Source organism: Bubalus kerabau, chromosome 4, assembly GCF_029407905.1.
Source record: "Bubalus kerabau isolate K-KA32 ecotype Philippines breed swamp buffalo chromosome 4, PCC_UOA_SB_1v2, whole genome shotgun sequence".
In the NCBI taxonomy this organism is placed as follows: Eukaryota; Metazoa; Chordata; class Mammalia; order Artiodactyla; family Bovidae; genus Bubalus; species Bubalus kerabau.
The window spans coordinates 159,038,498-159,059,493 of NC_073627.1; the positions used below are offsets into that span (position 1 = coordinate 159,038,498).

The following is a 20,996-nucleotide window of genomic DNA, read 5'->3' on the forward strand; positions in this document are numbered from 1 at the left end:
ACATATAGAGGTTAAGAACGTTGACTCTGGAGCCTAGCTGCCAGTACGAAATTTCAGATAGTAACTACTGCTGGTTGCTTAACTCTTCTGTGCCTTGTATGTGTAAAGAAGATAATAGTACTTACCTCCTATGATGTCAAAGATTTAGAGAAGTTAATTATGTAAATTGTTAGAATAGCACTCAGCACAATAACAAACATGCTCTGTGTGTTTGTTATTATTATATATGTTGGTATTAAAAATGTGGAAATAAAGAATTTCTTGATAAATGTGAAGTTTGGCACATAATATATTTCATATCGAGGAGTAAAATAATAAAAAGTATCCTTAGTGGTGAAAAGGTTGAGAATGAGTGGATGTACTCATTGTCCTTCTGGCTGAACTTTAAAGATCATCAAGTAAAATCCAATACTTCATGCAGTACACAACAGAAAATGTCTCCTTTCCGGAGAGGATACTGATGGAGAGGTAGAAGCAGATTTGCAAGTTGCTGGGAGCAATTTGGCAAAGAAATAATATAAGCAGACATCATTTCGAGTAAATACTCCCTTAAAATAACCCCTGAAAAGCTATTAAACACGCCTTCAGATCAAAATTTACAACAGAACTTACAGATAAGATTCACAGCTTTTTGGTTTGGAAGGGTCCTCTTGTGGTTGTGCAGGGGATAGATAGAGAACTCTTATTTTGCAGTGTTATATCTTCTTTACTTGCTAATACACATGCTAAAGATTCTCTCAAAATGCAATGAAAATAAAGCATAAGGGTGATACAGTAAAATCCAAATAAACCACATTCATATGCTTGTTTTGGGACTCACCAGCACATCTTGGAGTCACACTGGTAAAATAACATGTCCAGATTAGATAATTAAGGCAGGGTCCTTATTGGAGAATGTGGAAATACATAAAGACAGTGCTAACATTGAATGACACTAAATGGGGCATTGCTAAGTCCTGCTGTGTGCTCATGGGATCCCTCAGTGAAAAAAATAATAATCATAAAGCAAACATCCCGGGGATCAAGAAAGGAATTGAGAATGTGTATTGCTGACAGTTAAAAGGCAGCATGGAAGAGGAGAAACAGCATTAGACTAAAGTCAGAGAAAATCTGGTTCTTGTCTCAGTTCTGTTTGCTTTCAGCAACGTGATTTTAAGAAGTTAGGTAATGTCTGAATTCTAGTCTGTAAATCGGGGGTTACAACACCTGTCTACTTTGCAGGCTTGTGGCGAGAATCAAATGATGCAATGGATGTGAAGGCACTTTTGAAACTTTTAAGTGTTGAAAAAATTCAGGTTGTTCCCAAAGATAATTTTTAAAGCAAAGTCCAAAATCACCAATTTGCCATACACAGAGCCTTCATTTCTATTTCAAGGAAGATTGAAAATGGGCTGCCTATTTGCATAAAAGGGATAAAGTGAGAAAAAGTAATGGAGCTAGGAACAAAACAGTTAGTGTTTAACAAGTGAGCAAAAACAGTTGTGTTTTGTTTTTCCCTAAAATGTATCCTGGGAGGCTATGTAATTGAAAATTTCTGACTCTCAAATGAGCACAGACCATAATTTTTGAAGAGGCCTTGCTTAGCATGAGTCCTTGGGATTGCACTTGTCATACCTTAAGGGAAAATTGAACAGAGGGCTTAAGGGTCCATTAGGAAGTAATTTTCCTCTGGTTGAGTAACACAGGATAATACCAGCTGTGATGGGAGAAACCTTGCCAGCCACCCTGGTGGCACTATGAGAGGATAGCCTGAGCTGTAAGGTTTGTTTTTCAGACACTGTTCCCCCAACTCAATTGGGAACAGGGCCAGCAAACCCACAGTCTGTGTTAGACAGTAGTAATTTTTCATTCTGAAGCAGAAGCTTAAATCTCTAACTCAAAAGGCGTGTTTGACAGGCTGCCTGTTGTGGGGTGGAGTGGGATAGGAGATGAGTGATAGGTCCTGAATGGACGCTGCAGATTTTCCTAATTCACAATTGGCCAACTTAGAGTGCATAAATAACCTAATGGGTTTGCCCCACTTTCATAAACTTTCATGAAACTTTTGGGAAAGATAATGGGGTAAATAAACACATTTGTAAACTCTCACACATAAACTCAATGAAATTATCAACAGAAATTAGAGATACTGTCAACTACAATATTGTTTACAATACTTTCAAAGATGACACCAGGAAGCAAAACACAACTTACCATGTTGGTGGATGCTTTTGGGGCCCTGCCCTTCACTGAGCAGGTGCAGCTTCTCCTGGGTGCTGTGAGGGTTGGCTGCTAAGGACTATAGCATCCCTCTTCCTCTTCATTCACATCTTCCCAGACCCCTCCACGAGAGCCAGTGACCAATGACTAGTTGGCATGGGACAGAGGAGACTAGGCCCCTTACCTAAAAATGGAATCAATTCTGAGCTGCAGTTTTCTTTTATCTTTTTTTCTAAATTTTTGTACACTTTTTTGGCCGAACCCCACAGCATGCGGAATCTTAGTTCCCAGGCCAGGGATTGAATCCATGCTTCCTGCACTGGAAGACTGGAGTCTTAACAACTGGACCACCAGGGAAGTCTAGAGCTGCAGTTTTTGCTCCAAAGCTTCCTAAGGGACCAGGATTAAAGTTAGACTCCAGCTGAGAGATCATACCTCACTTAGCTTTAACCCTTTGGACTCTACTGCTTTACTTAGTCCCTACTAAGATTACTCAATGAAACACTTCCACAATCTTTTCCTAAGATTCTGTTTCTAGGGAACCAGAGGTTTTAAAAACAGCTTCTATGAGTTGATTGTTGGGGAATGCTGGTGGAAAAATTCTGGAAAATTCTACCAATATCTTATAGTTGGGAGGGTCCAGGCATTGGATGTATAAATAGGCTATGGAAAAGATTTTGGAGTACTCTGTTCTGATAAAGGTCTGTTATATTCCAAGACAAAGGTGGCTCAGTGAAAAATACATGTTTTTCTCTGAAAAGTGATTTTCCAGTAGCAATGTTCTGACTTGAGAAAGAAACCCACTGTAGTATTTATCTATTTTTGTAAAAAAAAAAAAAATACCAGAACTGCAGTGGTTTAAAATAAGCTACATCTCATGAGCCAGGAATCTGAATATGGTGCAGCTGGGTCTTTTGCCTTAGAGTCTCTCACAAGCATCAGTCAAGGTTTTGTCTGAGCCTGGGGTCCATCTGACGCTCAGCTTGGGAAGGGTCACTTCCAAGCACATGTGGTTGTTGGTGGTATCCAGGTCCTTGTGGGCTGTCAGGTAGAGGGCCTCATCTTCTTGCTGACTGTTGGGGGGAGGCCACACAGTTCCTTGCCCCATGAGTCTCTCCAGATGACAATGTATTCAACAAAGGCAGTAAGGGAGAGCATCAATAGTGAGGGCCTACTAGCAAGACAAAAGTTGCAATTTAATGTAAATAATCACATGTGTGAAATCCTTTCCTGTTAATTTTAGTCCATGAGAAGCAAATCATGGATCCTGCCACAGTCAAGAAGAGGGGATTACACTGGGGCAAAAATGCCTGGTGATGGAGACCACTGGGGACCCTGTTAGAGTATGTTTGCTGCCATATCCACTGCTTTAGATCAAGGAACTGATTTAGATCAAGGAACCCTGGCAATGAGGATAGGTCATCAGAAGGATAAGGGGATATCAACTTTGAGTCATTTAACAATTTTAGATCACTAGTAGCAAAAGTATTACGAGAAAACATGTAGTTTCAGCACATAGAAAGAAATATAATGGTGCATTACCCCACCCTGCTCCACCATAAAAGTTCCTGCTCATATGGCCAGCTGGAGAAAACCAAGCATCTCTCATGTTGGGAAAACAATTTCTCCAAATCCAGCTGGGTTTGTCTCCACATGGCAGATTTCAACAAATGTAGAGAAAATTCTTTCGGGGAAAGACACTTTAGCTGCAGGTTCCTATAGTGTTAACTTCCTTCCCACGTTCTTAAAACCACCACAGGACTAAGGTGATATCACCCTCCTTCATCACTCTCCTGCTTACTTTCCAGTAGCATACTTTTTAAGATGTCTGGAAAAAACTGAAGAAAAATCAGTTCTAATAGAAGGTCTCCTGCTCTCAATTAATCTATAATACTCAACCTACTACCCTCTTACCTTGGTAACAAATGCAATTATCATTGGTTACCAAGGTATAGTAATACAGTTTGAAACAATGGTGTGAAAAATTTCATCAAGAAACATATATTTGAAGACTTATCCAGGGAAACAAAATCAAATTTTAGGTACTACATATTTTGAACTGATATTAAGGAAAACATGGCATCTGAAATGAATGTGAATATTATTTTTAACAATGAGCTGCAAGGATTTTTATTAAGGAACTAAAAAAGTAAATTTGATAAAAGTAAAGTTATTAAAGCATTTCAGCTAGTAAAGAAGAAAATTGTCACTATATGGATCATTAAGACAGTTGAGAAAATTACCGAGGACACCAAAGAAAAGCTATAAGATTTTTATAAAAGTTATATATAATAAAGAAGATTACAGGGACAAGTAAGATAATGATTAGTCAACATACCTATAATTTGTGCTCCTAGAGAAGGGACTAGAATAGGCCAGGAGAAATGAAATAATAGAACAGAATAGGGAATAAATATAACATTGAGTTGAAGGTAGATTGTAATCTGCTTATCTGCAGGTTTCTCCATGTGTCGGTTCAGTTCAGTGCAGTCACTCATGTCAGACTCTTTGCAGCCCCATGGACTGCAGCACGCCAGGCTTCCCTGTCTATCACCAACTCCTGGAGCTTGTGCAAACTTAATGAAAAACAACCAACACTCAATCTCTTCAGATAAGATTATTGTATTTTAATTACTAAAAAGGATCATACAAGCCTGGAGGGACAGAAGCACATTACCTAAAGGGGGAAATAAACTTAAGATGGTCTGTCATGAAAAATGTTAGAAAAGAGTAGAACAATGTTTTGAAGGGAAATAGAAATTTCTACATCAGAGTTTTTCGTGAATGTAAAAGCAATGAAAAGTTACCACCTTTGCACCTCTCAAGGGTGGGAAAAAATGAGCAAAAATTTTTTTTGCAGACACTCTATCTTACTCGGTATAAAATTATTATATCCTTTTAAAAGTCTGTAGACATTAGTCCACCAAATTCTAACTTCTAGAATTTTAGATGACAAGTCCTATGCTTTTTCTCTTTGTTAGAAGTTTCTCCTTCCTGCTGCAGAGGGCAGAGATTGACCTTTGGGGACTGGAGTTCTTGTCTAGGATATCTATACTTGGGGGCTTGTTTTCATAGTCAGTACCAGAATTCAATGACCTTTTTCAGTTTGAAGCCTCAAAAATTTCTTGAACTCAGGGAAATAAAATTCTTTTAATTGTTTAATTTTTTTTCCATTTGTATGTTAAATCCTGTGAATTGATCATCTGTATTAGTTTCCAAGGGCTACTGTAACAAATTGCCATAAAGAATCTGCCTGCCAATGCAGGAGACACAGCTTTGATTCTTAGGTTTGGAAGATTGCCTGGAGAAGGAAATGGAAACCCACTCCAGTGTTTTTGTCTAAAAAATCCCATGGACAGAGAAGCCTGGTGGGCTACAGTCCATGGGGTCAAAAAAGAGTTGAGTACAGCTTAGTGACTAAACAACAAAATGTGGCTTAAAACAACAGAAATGTATTGTCTAACAGTTGTGGAGACTAGAAGTCTAAAATCGAGATGTCAATAAGCCATGCTCTTTCTTTAGTCTCTAGAGAAGAATCTTTCTTTGCTCCTAGCTTATGCTGGTTGCCGGCAATCCTTGATGTTGTTTTGGCTTGTGGCAGCATGACTCCAATTTTTTCCCATGTTCATTTGGGCTTCTTCCTCATGTCCCCTGCATGTTTTCAAATCTCTCACTCCCTACAAGGACACCAGTCATTGAATTTACAGCTCATTATAATCTGGTATGACCTCACCTTGTTTTGACGACATCTGTAAAGACTTCATTTCAAAAAACGATCACACTCACAGGCATGGGGTCAGGACTTGAATATGTCTTTCTGGGGGATACAATTCAACCACATCATCATCCAAGTCTCTAACCTCATGATATCCATCTCTTTGTGAGACACTTCTTCTATTTTATATTCAAGGACACATATTTCAACCCTTAACATTACCTTTAACTGTATTAGATTCTAACATTAACAATATTTTTAGTTGATGAAAATACTTTTATTTTGTGTCATAATCAAATCTCTAAGTGTTTTTAATGTTCTTTTGCTAGAAGTTCCCTGTTCTGGGTGTTCTGCTTGACATGCATACATTTCTGTGGATGGCAGAAGTTCCATAGATGTGATTTTCTTTTCATTCATCTGCTCATCTCATCTTCTGGGTGTGGAGTTGCTTTTTTTCTTTTAGTTGCTTGGTGGTGTCCGACTCTTTGCAACCCCATGAACTGTAGCCCGACAGGCTCTTCTTTGCATGGAATTCTCCAGGCAAATATACTGGAGTAGGTTGCCATTCCCTTCTACAGGGAATCTTCCTGACCTAGGGATCAAATTGGGATCTCCCACATTCAGACAGATTCTTTACTGTCTGGGCTACAAACTGATCGATTTTATAAGGAATCTAACTCACATGGAGGTAAGAATTGTTGCTGCCTCATTTCTTGATAGTCAGTGATGGAATAGGTGATCATTGTCCATTTCCCATTTGCGTCCCAGAGGGAAAGTTGCTTTGCTGCTCTTGTCTCTTCAATTGCAATATCTAAGGCAGGAGTATTCAGCCTTGTAATTACCTTACAAGTAATTCCCAATTTGGCATTGGTATGCCTTGTCCCCATCTCTTGTTTATTTGGTCTGGATTTCTAGTTCTTGGGCTGGATACAAAACATTTAATATTTGCATGCTTTGCTAAGAATATTTTCTTAAATGTCATTGAGGACTCTGATTCAAAGGTCTTTGTCATTTTCTTATTTTTCTTTTTGCCAAAGGTTACTTTCACCTGTTGTTTGTTTGTTTCAAAGTTTTGGTATTTCTCTTGCATGCTGCAGCCTTTCCTCAAATGTCTCATTTGCTCACATTTAGAATTGGTTGATATCAAGTCTGATGGCATGATCTAAGGTGCTAATTAAGGTTTAGTGACGGCAGACTTTCTTTAGGGTAAGGAACATAAACTGGTTATTAGGTTAAGGTACACCTATATGGTATAATGAGGAATGCTTCTTCTATGACACTCATACTCAGCCTCAGTTACCTTCGTTCTTTCTGGACGGTTGTTTGGTATTGAGTATAAAGCTCAAGCCAGTAGAGGCAAGCGAAGGAGGAAGACTGATTATTTCACAGATTTCTGTACATAGACCTTCATCTACCATCCATTTTTAGCTCTTTTCACTATTCCTTCCTCTCCTTTCGTTTGTACTTGCTGAGTGGATCACTTCTTCTTTTACTGATACTTATACCACGTGATTTCCAGACTGTGGCTTCCTCTGCTATGCTTCATCTACCCGTATTCTTCCACTTAAATCCCACTGTTCATTGTTTGCTATTTTCTAAATTTTGTAGGTTTGTGCCTTTTAAGCATCACCTCGCTACCTTAAAGAATCTGAAGAAAGTGGAGAAAATCTGACCTCTTGCATCAGAAATGGTAAAGAATCATTTTAATGGATGCACGATATGTTATTTTGCTGGTGCACTGTATTTTATTTGTTTAATGAGTATCCTATTGTTGGGGTTGAAGTTTCACCAAATTTGTATTACTATAAACAATTGTACAATGAACAACATTATAATAAAATCTTGATGCAAACACTTTGTAGATAAAATTCTACAAATACAATTGTAGGTTAATTTACATGTATTAATATAATGTGCCTACATCCTCTCATTATAAATTACTTCAATTTATGGTGCCCATTCTCCAGTGTTCTCTTTGGCACTGAGTATAATACTTACTTCTTTTTTAGTTGTATAAGTTAAAGACTTTATCTCATTTTCATATTATCTCTTCAAAGATGTTAACTACCATACTTAAATAGCATTCCCCAGTGCAAACCAGTAATTTTACCTTGTATAATTTTCATAACACTTAGTCAATCTGGATTTATTAGTCATTTTTACTCCTTTTAAGCTCCATGAGATCAGGGGCATTATCACTGTTGCTGTACTTCCTGAATTTAGGAAGCTTTTTCAGGCTTCCCAGTTGGTGCAGTGGTAAAGAATCCACCTGCTAATGCAGGAGCCACTGGAGATGTGGGTTAGGTCTCTGGCTCAGGAATATCTCCTGGAGCAGGAAATGGCAACCCACTCCAGCAGCCTTGTCTGGAAAATTCTATGGACAGAGGAGTCTGGCAGGCTATAGTCCATGGGGTTGCATGCACGTGCATGCGTGTGCACGTGCGTACACACACACACACACACACACACACACAGTCTTCCAACTGTAGATTTGTATGTGTGTTTCCTAATCTCTTCTTATAAAGACACTAGTCCTATTGGATTAGATTCCACTCTGATGACCTCATTTTCATTTAATTACTTCTCTAAAGAAATGGATGGCATCACCAACTCAATGAACATGAGTTTGAGTAAACTACAGGACTTGGTGATGGACAGGGAAGGCTGGCGGACCACAGTCCATGGAGTCACATAGGGTCGGACATGACTGAGTGACTGAACCGAACTGAACTGAAAGAACCTATCTCCTAAATTACTGTGCATTTTAAGTACTTAATAAAAATCTGGTGGAATGCATATTCTTGAAAGCAATTTTTAGTACATACTTCAGTTTATTATAAATGACTCTGGTTTAAAGTATTTTAACTTTTGCTCTAATTTTCATAGCAAAACTACTCTACAACCTGGACCTTAGATACATATATAGTGATAAATATAACCTAAGCACCAGAGGGCTTATAAAGTAAAGGACCCTCCTTTTATATTTATGAGTGCATAAGGAACCTTCTGGTAATTTTTGCAGGCATCCCAGATTTTATTCTCATCATACTGATGTAACTGCAAGCATATTTATGCTTGACTACCTTTGTCTTTATTTTAAGCCCTTTAACCCCATACTGATCTCATGTTGCAGGAAGAGAGACCCTTTGCAGGGCCCATGGTGGGCTCTTGTCTAACAATTGAAAATGAGCTGTCCGAGGAGACACACATGTTTACAAGCTGATGAAGCAAGAGATTTTATTGGGAAAGGGCACCCTGGTGGATAGCAGGAGAGTGAGGGAACCCAGGACAACTGCTCTGCCATGTAACTTGCAATCTTGGGAGAGTTCCATTCCCATCTCCATCTTTATGGAGATGGGAATAGTTTCTGAGTTGCCTGTGGCCAATCGTTCTGACTCAGGGTCCTTCCTGGTGGTACATGCATCTCTCAGCCAAGGTGGTTCCTGCGAGAGTTCTGGGAGGTTGGTCAGACATATAGACTGCCATCTCCTCTCTCCTTTTGACCTTTCCGAAGTTCTTCCCAGTTGGTGGTAGCTTGTTAGTAGTGGTTTCCGTCCTGGGATCTCCTGTTGTAAGATAGCTCATGCAAGTGGCTACTGTCTTGCGTGACCAGGGCAGGCAGTTTCAATCAGTGTTTCCCCTAAACCCTAGGACTTCTTTTCCTGTGATTTTAATAGTAGAAAATAGAACTACCAATTCCATACAGATGTTGGGGAGCCAGCCTTGCAGACAGCTGGAAGGAACAGGTGTACAGAAATCCAGGGACTATTAACATATCTAATTGAGTAAGTGTTGGTAGTTACAAAAGTAATTAAGAATAAAAGAAAGCCTTGTGAAGCTCCTAACAAAAACATTGCTGGTAATCACTGCCAACTTAAAACTCATTTTGTGAAGCTTTCTGAAAAAATGGAAGCATTTGATATTGAATATTACCTTTTGTCTTGTAATTTACATAGGTATCTTTAATGAACAGCTCGTTTATAGTTCCACTGAGTCTTTCCTGTGTATGTTGCAGACATCTTTGAAACAGCAGTATCAGCAATTTAGAATCGGCAGGCTTCCTCTTGAATATTTATAGAAAGATTTTAAAAGTATACTTAGCAATTTTCTTTCAGTTGTCTTTTTTAAAATTGCTATGTTTTCTCCTATACTAGAAACACACTTATTTTAGAATAAGAAAATAGGACATTTTCCACTGTGGCTTTTTTGTTGTTAGAATTTTCAGATTGAATCCTGTGGATAGTTCCATATAACATTTTATTACTATTTTTATAATTATCACAGAAGCACATATATATTGCAAAAAAAAAAAAAAAAGCACAAAGGAAATCATTTAGATAGGAAATAAATCACTCATGATCTAGCCACACAGAAAGCATGAGGTATATATATAAATTGTGGAATCTCTTACCAGGTATATTAGTTTGCTAGGACTTGCATAACATATCACCATGGACTGGGTGCTTAAGGAACAAAAATTCATTTGCTTGCAGCGCTGGAGGCTAGAAGTCTGAGATCAAAATATTGGCAGCATTGTTTCTTTTAGTTCTCTTTTTAGCTTGTAATGGCTGTCTTTTCCCTGTGCCTTTTCTCTGTATATAAGCAGTCTCTATCCTAATTCCCTCTACCTATGAAGATCCTGTCATATTGGATTAGACCCAACCCTAATAGCCTCATCACAGTTTAATCACCTCTCTAAAGACTCTGTCTCCAGATATGGTCACGTTTTTCTTTGCTATCAGGGGTTAGAGCTTGAACATATGAAATTTGGGGAGACAATTCAGTCCAAGACCAAGTGTTTAAAACTGTGTTTTATATCTGTGGGTTTAATAGCTTTATTGAGGTATAACTGACATACAGTGACTACAAGTAAGTAATATGTATACTGATACAAATTTTGACATATATATAATCATGAAACTTTTGCTGTAATAATGAAGATAATAAATTTATTCATCACCCTCAAAATTTCTTTGTGTCCCTACGGTCTTCTTCTCCCTCTCTTTCCTGCTCTGCTCCCACCCTCAGACAACCACCCATCTGTTATTTATGTTTGCATTTCCTAGTATTTTATAAAATGGGATAATAGAGTATATACTTTTTATCTAGCTTTATTCACTTATCAGAATTATTTTTAGATTTATTCATGCTGTACTGCATATCACAGCATCTAGAATAGTACCCTGCACATGCATGGCAGGTACTCTAATTATTAATTAAAGGAATAAATAAAAACATAAATCAGTGAGCATTTTAGAAGATTAAGGAGATGGGATATTATATGCAGTTGAATGACACTCATAATTTTGGTGTTCTCTCTGAAGTATTTTATAGAGCTGAGTACATGAACCAGGTTTGTAGCTTAGAAAATGTCCCTGGTGCCATTTGAAGGATGAATTTGTAGTAGGAAAAGGCTAAAAGCACTGGACCAATTATTAAAAATTCTAACATACTGGTCCCTATACATATATATATATATACTAGTTCCCAGTGGTTTTCACAGAGTCATCCATGCCAAAATATCCAGTAAACAATTGAAAATGCGAACCAGAAATAATTATTTGGGAGGAGAAGGGTTAAGAGGGTGAATGGGAAAGTTAGGGTAAAGGAAATAATTTCCTAATTCTATTTGTAAAGTTGCCAAACACCTTAAACATGCATCATGATACAGAGGAAAGAAAACAGGTATCAGAAATGAAGAATTGTGGTTTCATATTAACTCTCTCTTAACCTTTAAGCCTTTAAGCAAGTATTCAAATTCAAATGGCTAATTATTAATAACATTGTCTCTGTACCTATTTAATCATGTTTTTAGACTTTTTTATTGCTTGCATTTTCAAATTTTACAGTGACAGACCTAGAGTGGATCTTTATTCCCTCTGCTAGGATTTTTATCTTGAAGATTGGGTTTGAGGAATTCCTATCCATTATTTATTTGGTCATTTTTTATTTCCTATGTTCTCTGTAATATGTTTTGGGGAATCCGATTACTTGGGTAGAACTACTAATATTTTTGGTTTGGTATGTCTTTATATTTGATCTTGTATTTTTCATTTCTTTCCACTCTTGGTGAGGTTTTTTAAAATTTTATCTCTCGACTATTGAAAAATTTATTTTGTTAATCTTATTTTGTAATTTCCCAAGAGTTCTTTCTACTTTACTTTATTGTTATTTTTTCATAGTGACTTATGATTTATGGATATCATATTCTCTAAGTTATTTCTTAGATTACTGTTTATAATATTTTAGACTCCTTTTTTCTCTATTGATTTCTCTCTGTTTACTCTGGGGTCATCTCCTTCTTTCTTTGTTTTGGTCTTTAATTTTCATGTTATTTTTTTCCCCCTCAAAGTCTGTTGATTCTCATGCAAGTAAAGTAATGCTCAAAATTCTCCAAGCCAGGCTTCAGCAATATGTGAACCGTGAACTTCCAGATGTTCAAGCTGGTTTTAGAAAAGGCAGAGGAACCAGAGATAAAATTGCCAACATCTGCCAGATCATGGAAAAAGCAAGAGAGTTCCAGAAAAACATCTATTTCTGCTTTATTGACTCTGCCAAAGCCTTTGACTGTGTGGATCACAATAAACTGTGGAAAGTTCTGAAAGAGATGGGAATACCAGATCACCTGACCTGCCTCTTGAGAAACCTGTATGCAGGTCAGGAAACAACAGTTAGAACTGGACATGGAACACCAGACTGGTTCCAAATAGGAAAAGGAGTACGTCAAGGCTATATATTGTCACCCTGCTTATTTAACTTACATGCAGAGTACATCATGAGAAATGCTGGGCTGGAGGAAGCACAAGCTGGAACCAAGATTTCTGGGAGAAATATCAATAACCTAAGATATGCAGATGACACCACCCTTATGGCAGAAAGTGAAGAACTAAAGAGCCTCTTGATGAAAGTGAAAGAGGAGAGTGAAAAAGTTGGCTTAAAGCTTAACATTCAGAAAACTAAGATCATGGCATCTTGTCCCGTCACTTCATGTTAAATAGATGGGGAAACAGTGGAAACAGTGGCTGACTCATTTTTGGGGCTCAAAAATCACTCCAGATAGTGACTGCAGCCATAAAATTTAAAGAAGCTTACTCTTTGGAAGGAAAGTTATGACCAACGCAGATAACATATTAAAAAGCAGAGACATTACTTTGTCAACAAAGGTCCATCTAGTCAAGGCTATGGTTTTTCCAGTAATCATGTATGGATGTGAGAGTTGGACTATAAAGAAAGCTGAGGGCTGAAAAATTGATGCTTTTGAACTGTGGTGTTGGAGAGGACTCTTGAGCGTCCCTTGGACTGCAAGGAGATCCAACCAGTCCATCCTAAAGGAGATCAGTCCTGAATATTCATTGGAAGGACTGATGTTGGGGCTGAAACTCCAATACTTTTGCCACCTGATGCGAAGAGATGACTCATTTGAAAAGACCCTGATGCTGGGAAAAATTGAGGGCAGGAGGAGAAGGGGACGACAGAGGATGAGATGGTTGGATGGCATCACCGACTTGATGTTCATAGGTTTAGGTGAACTCCGGGAGTTGGTGATGGACAGGGAGGCCTGGTGTGCCACGGTTCATGGGGTCACAAGGAGTTGGACATGACTGAGCGACTGAACTGAACTGAACTGTTGATTCTCAGTTGTCTATTTACTTTTAATGACAAAGTTCACCCCAAACATTTCATTTAATTTCTCTCAAATGAACTCAGTGTCCATCTTTCTTTTCATGACTGGGGGTAAATGATGGCCTGCAGGCTGTTATCTATGATTGTCTGTGTTATCCTGGTGAGCATGTATTAAAAATGATGGAGATGACAGTTCTGTATGTGGAGTGTCAGTTAATCTTCTTTTCTGTTCCACTTCTAACTCCTGTTCTGTATTGAGAATTTCCAGATCATCTTTCTAGGGCATTTGTTGGCTGAATAGTGGTGTCTTTCCTGCTTGCTTTTCACATTTTTTTCAATTTGCAGCCCTTTTTCCCCTGCTTCATTAGTCACTGTTCCAATATCCATTTTTCAGGTATTTGTTGAAATACATATGTTACTAATGCTCTCTTTCTTTTTTATATGTTGTTGTGACTTATTAACTTTTAAAAACATTCTGTTTTAGTCTTCTATTATCATTTTATGATCTTGGCTTGATCTCAGGTTACCACCTGGAAGTATGTGAAGAGAAACAATACTAACTTAAATATTCTGAAAGCAAAGTGATATAATGTATGTGATATTTGTCACATATTAAATACTAGTTCTACTTTTCCATCATATAAGAATGTCTTCTAACATCTTCTGTTTGCTAATCCCCCAGCAGAGGTAAAAAAATTTACCCTAATATTTAATTTTGAACTCTTTGTCACAGGAAACCAACACACTTCTTGACCATTCAGGAGAAAATCCTACATGTTGTGAATGTTTTAGAAAGCTTATCCTGGTTCTACTTTTCTTCCTGCCTTCTAGTCAATATGTTTTCTATCATTTTTGCCCAAAAATATATTTGCAAAGAGAATTTTAGTTGTGGTTCTCTTGGAAAAATATTTAAACCTTTGATCAAATTCAAGTACAGAGATTGATCATTCAGCTAGTAAATATTTACTCAGTCCACAATGCCAAATACTAGGATTTATTGACACTATTGATAATATTATACTATGTATATCCAGAAGGAGGTTAGAATCTCACTGGGGAGAGAGGGAGAAACTTGAGGGAAAAATGTATATATATTGCATGGTATGCATTAGGTCAGTACCACAGTTAATAAACACTTCAACAGTCCAGTAGGGAAAGATTTTCTGTGGTTTCATGTGCTTAGAGATCTTCAGTCTTTCCCCTTATAATAGAAGCTCCATGATAGCAAGAACCTTACATTGATTACCATGTATTCTTTAAGTATAGAACAGTTTCTGATATTTAGTGGGTACTCCCTCATATATGCTGAATCAATGGGTAATATAGAATTTATGTTTCAATTTAAGGGAAGCAGACAACTTGATCAGGTGGAGAGAGGAAGGAAACTATCATTGTTATTGTTCAGTCACTGAGTCCTGTCTGATTCTTTGTGACCCTGTGGACTGCAGCACACCAGCCTTCCCTGTCCTTCACCATCTCCGGAGTTTTCTCAAACTCATGTCCATTTAGTCGGTGATGTCATCCAACCATTTTATCCTCTGTCATCACCTTTTTCTCCTGCCTTCAATCTTTCCCAGCATCAGGGTCTTTTCCAATGAGTTGGCTCTTTGCATCAGGTGGCCAAAGTATTGGAGCTTCAGCTTCAGTCCTTTCAATGAATATTCAGGATTGATTTCCTTTAGGATTGACTGGTTTGATCTCCTTGCTATCCAAGGGACTCTCAAGAGTCTTCTCCAGCACCGCATTTCAAAAGTGTCAACTTTTCAGTGCTTAGGCATCTTTATGATGCAACTCTCACATCCATACATGACTGCTGGAAAATTCATAGCTTTGACTAGACAGACCTTTATCAGCAAAGTCACATCTCTGCTTTTTAATATGCCATCTTGGTTTGTCATAGCTTTTCTTCCAAGGAGCTAGCATCTTTTAATTTCATGGCTGCAGTCACCCTCTTCAGTGATTATGGAGCTCAAGAAAATAAAGTCTTTCACTGTTTCCACTGTTTCCCCATCTATTTGCTATGAAGTGATGGGACCAGATGCCATGATCTTTATATTTTGCATGTTGAGTTTTAAACCAAATTTTTCATGCTCCTCTTTTACCTTCATCAAGAAGCTCTTTTTCCCTCTTCATTTTCTGCCATTAATGTGGTATCATCTGCATATCTGAGGTTATTGATATTTCTACTGGCAATCTTGATTACGGCTTGTGCTTCATCCAGCCCAGTATTTCTCATGATGTACTCTGCACATAAGTTAAATAAACAGGGTGACGATATACAGCTTTGACGTACCCCTTTCCCAATTTGGAACCAGTCCGTTGTTCCATGTCCAGTTTTATTTGTTGCTTCTTGACTTGCATGCAGCAGATAAGGTGGTCTAATATTCCCATCTAAGAATTTCCCCCAGTTTATTGTGATCCATGCAGTCAGACTTTAGCATAGTCAGTGAAGCAGAAATATACATTTTTCTAGAACTCTCTTGCTTTTTCTGTGATCTAATGGATGTTGTCAATTTGATCTCTGGTTCTTCTGCCTTTTCTAAATCCAGCTTGTATATTTGGAAGTTCTTGGTTCATGTACTGTTGAAGTCTAGCTTGAAGGATCATATACACAAAATAACAACAAAGAGTAGAGGTAGAAATAACCAACATGAATTTACAAAAGAGAATAGACCACCGTGATTCAAGACTTTATTTTGAAAGTTAATGAGATGTTAAGTTCTTAGTTTGGCTCCAAGCAATGTAGCAGGTCTTTATATAGCAGGAGAAACAGTCTGGGTTTTATCTCACTAGCGCAATGGCACCCCACTCCAGTACTCTTGCCTGGAAAATCCCATGGAGGGAGGAGCCTGGTAGGCTGCAGTCCATCGGGTCCCTGAGTCGGACACAACTTTACTTTCACTTTCACTTTTTCACTTTCATGCGTTGGAGAAGGAAATGGCAACCCACTCCAGTGTTCTTGCCTGGAGAATCGCAGGGGCAGGAGAGCCTGGTGGGTTGACGTCTATGGGATCACACAGAGTCGGACATGACTGAAGTGACTTAGCAGCAGCAGCAGCAGCAGCTCTAGTGAGATATTAATGGTCACTGAAAAGAAAAATGATTTGATATATACACAGTCATTTTACAATCCATTTTGGATATTTTAAGTCTGTTTAGGTAGAATTTCTCAAACGACCCTCAGAAATTCCTACCCTAATCACTGGAACCTCTGAAAGTAGTAAAGTATCAATCTTGTGATTATATTCTGTTATATGGCAAATTGACCTTGATATAGGACTATTATCTAGGTGGGCTTGATTTTATCACATAGGTCCTTAAAAGCAGAGAGGGTGAAGTGAGAAAATGTGGGTGGCCCTTAAGAGCTGAAGGAGGGGGTTCCAGCTGACAGTTAGCAAGGAAAGGGTGATCTTAGTCCCATAACTGTTAGGAATTGGATTCTGCTAACAACCTGAGTAAGGTTAGAAGGGCTCTATTCAGCACTCTGACAAGAGCTCAGATGGTTAACACTTTGACCTGTGAGATGTGAAGCAGAGAATTTTTGACTTACAGAACTAGAGATAATAGATGAGTATTGTTTTGAGTCACTTAAGTTTGTGGTAATTTTTTATTTGACTATACAAAGCAATTATAGAAAAATCAGAGAAGGAGGGAACAGCATTAAGGGAGACCATGTTATTTTTGCATGACTTCTACACTTGTTCACTTACTGAGCAAAGGCAATATGCCTTGAAAATTCCTTTGTAATTAAAAAGGAGTAGTTAAGTTTTTTTTTTTTTATATATTATTATTATAGTCTCAACACCCATTATACCTCACTGTTGTGGTCAATGGTTAAGTAAAAATGCGTTAGAGCTATAAACAGTGGTATGGTAGGTTTTATTTTTGTCCAAGATATTTATTGTCTGCCTCTGTCTGAAGGTTATCTTTTACTTCATTGATGTAAGACAAGCCTTTGTAACTGTTTCAGACTGTCAACAATGAACAGAAATGACATATACTTCTTTTCATAGAAACTTTAAGTCATTCCATGTATTTCCCTTTCACCACAAACCTGTATGCGTGGCTTGGGCTTCCCCTTCAGCCTGGGTCCTGGAGTGGAGGTGCTGTGAACAGTAAAACAGTGTCCATTGTTGTAAGCCAATGAGAGTTTTGCATCACTTTTTTTTTTTTTTTGCCCATAAAAAGACTTGCCTAAATCGAGGACACTATGTCCAGACCTGCTATAATAAAAACTGAAACTACGTGGCATTGGCTTTAATAGGAACAATGGTTGGTGAAGAATCTATTATTGGAAGCTAGAAAGATGGAGCACAAGTTATCCAGTGGTGAGGATACTTGATATAAAGTTTGCTCCAAGAATGTGGAAGGCAGATAAAATACCAGATGACCCCATGGCTTTTGGTAGAGATGAAAGAAACAGAATATCAGTAGTGCTTCCTGGATATTACGGGTGAGTTTAACAGACCATTAACAATGATTTTTGAACTGGATTGTAAAATAGAATAGACTATGAATAAAAAAGGCTGATTAAAAATCAACCTTTTGATTAGGACCTAAGCATGGATATGACTTGCCTAACTTTTGTTTTATGTTGTATGTGGCTAAACTGGTAAAGAATCTGCCTGAAATGCAGGAGACCTGGGTTCAATCTCTGGGTTGGGAAGATCCCTGCAGAAAGGAAAGGCTACCCACTCCAGTATTCTTGCCTGGAGAATTCCATGGACAGTCCATGGGGTCGCAAAGAGGTGGACACAGCTGAGCAACTTTCACTAATTTTTTGGTGAGAACAGTTAAATCTATTCTCAGCAAATTTCAAGTATATTGTACATTATTATTATACTCACATTATAGCTCCCTTACCCTACATTTTTAGATTCCACATGTAAGTGAAATTGAGCAATATCTAAGTTTCAATGTCTGGCTCTTTTCCATGTCTGACTTTCTACATCACTTAGCATAATGTCCTCCAAATTCCTTTTTGTTGTTGCAAATGACAAGATTTCCTTGTTTTTTAAGGCATAATGTTTTTCCATTATATACTGTTACCACATTTTCTTTATTTAATTATCCACATCCTTGCCAACACTGGTTGTGTCTTGTCTTTTTGATACTCACCTTTCCAATAGGTGTGAAGTGGTATCTCACTGTGGTTCTGATTTGCATTTCCTGATGATTAGTGATGTTGGGCATTTTTTCATATACCTGTTGGCCATCTGTGTATCTTTTTTTGAGATGTTTGTTCAGGTCCTTCACTTATTTTAAAATTGAGTTTTCTCGCTATCTGGGTGTTTGAATTCCTTATAGATTTTGTATATTAACCACTTATTAGATATATGGATTGTAGTATTTTCTCCTAATCTATAGGTTGTCTCTTCTCTCTGTTTCCTTTGTTGCACAGAAGCGTTTTAGTTTGCTGCAACCCCATTTGTCCATTTTTGTTGTTTGCTGTCATATGGAAAAGTTCATTGCCCAGACCAATGTCAAGAAACGTTCTCCGTGTGTTTTCTTCTAATAGTTTTACAGTTTCAGGTCTTACATTTAATTGTTTTAACCCATTTTTGAGTTGATTTTTGTATATGGTATCAAATAAGGATCCAATTTCCCTTTTCTGCTGAGCAATAGGAGGATTTTTCATTTTAAAAAGTCAATTTTCCATTTTTTTATAACAACTGATTAAATTTTCCTTAGGCATATCTCCTAGTAAAGAATATTTAATGGATGCAATAATCCCTGGGGTATCTAGAACATATGTTAGAAAAGATAAAATACTATTTCAATAGGTCAAGAAGATGAGAAAATTAAGAGAATGAAGTGGCAGCTAATAAGTGGAGTGCCTGATTTTTATTACTATATAGAACTTTTCACATATTTCTTTGTGAGATTACTGACCAACTGCAATTAGCACCTAGTATGGTACTTACCTGAAATTGTGGTTCTGTTTCTAATGCTTCTCAAAGGTCTGCATGAGCTGTTATAAAACACAAAAAAATTTCACCCTTTCAAAAACTAAAAGAAATTAAAAACTCTAGTTCTCTAGCTTTCTCTCATAAAACAAGGTTGCCCTCATATCAAAGCAGTGAACTTGAATTTTACATAGAATAAGGCAAATTGGCTCCCATGCATATAGCAGCACTTTTTATCAGGCACGCAGGTGATGTGTTTTTTAAGGAACCTCAAAACTTATATATAGCAGATATACACACTCAGAGTTAGCAAAACTGTAAGGTTTGAAAGTAAAATCCACAGAGTTCTCTTACTTCTGACACCAACTGTAAGTTCGGAGGGTCCCCCAAACCACCCTTAGGTTAGATAGCTTCCTAGAAGAGCTCACAGAATTCACTTGTCTATTATAATCATGGTTGAGGCTTATTGCAGGAAAGGATACACAAAAAACTCAGCCAAAGGAAAATGGTACCCATGTGAGATGATGTATGTGCTCACTAACCTTATTGTAGTAATCATTTTGCAATATATATGTGTATATCAAACTATCATGTTGTATCTTCTAAATTTACACTGTTATCTGTGAATTTTATCTTGATAAAACTGGGAGGAAAATTAGCTAAAGGAAGAGACCCATAAGACAGAGCCTCAAGGATTCCAGTTGAAGCGTCTGTTGTTCTCTGCATGGAATTAGGAAGTGTTACTCTCTTGGCCTTGATGTATAATGATACACAGAAAGTACTGTCAACCAAGGACTCTCTCATGAGTTTCATTCCAGGGTTTTTATTTGGGGATTATGTGGGTATGATTGACTGCTCACATCATTGAACTCCGTCTCCAGGTCAGCTGAAACTGAATGACTCAAAACCACCATCTTAAATCTCAATTGGTCTTTCCAGCATAGCTGGCGCCCATTCTATTGGGTATGACTGGCCACACCCTAAAAGCCATTGTGGCCACCTTTCACCTAAACAAAGATACTCCTACCAAATATGACATAAATTACCTCTCAGAAGCCAAGAGAAAAAGCCAGCTCTCTATGGGCAAAGGCCAATTCTTTACTACACGTTTGATCATAAGAAAATATACTATTTTACTTCAGAGAGGCAGAAAATAATTTGTGCTCTGTAAGTGGCTGAGGAAAGGTGAGGAGAAAAGGGTATCGAGGACAAGCTTGCTTTGGCCGTTTCATGACTTGAAATCAGTAAACAGAAGCCTTTGTGTTATTGCTGGCAAGCAACAGGAAGACTTCTTGGGATCCTTTGCCTCAGTGTTCCTTGCATATACTGAACCTCACTGCCCTCCTCCTCAAACAACAGTTGTCTCCACTAGATACTACTGTCCTCATCTTCCCCATTTATGGTCCAAATGGGTTCTTTTTGGATCTGGAATCTATTGTCCAATGTATCTTCTATCCTAAGCTCTTTGTCTCTCTCCCATTTATAAGTGTGCCTACTGGTTCATTTATAGATAAAACTTTGGAGAGAATAGATCAAGGACATACTTGTGGTAT

The 20,996-nt window shown here is 37.8% G+C and overlaps 1 long non-coding RNA gene across 1 annotated transcript in view; it reads left to right on the top strand.

Moving 5' to 3' along the window:
* Positions 1-20,996, top strand: part of LOC129650562 (uncharacterized) — a 222,860-nt gene that overhangs the window by 195,637 nt on the left and 6,227 nt on the right. Inside the window, exon 2 of the long non-coding RNA XR_008713831.1 lies at positions 7,523-7,604. This is a non-coding gene — a long non-coding RNA (uncharacterized LOC129650562). The remainder of the gene's footprint in view (positions 1-7,522; positions 7,605-20,996) is intronic.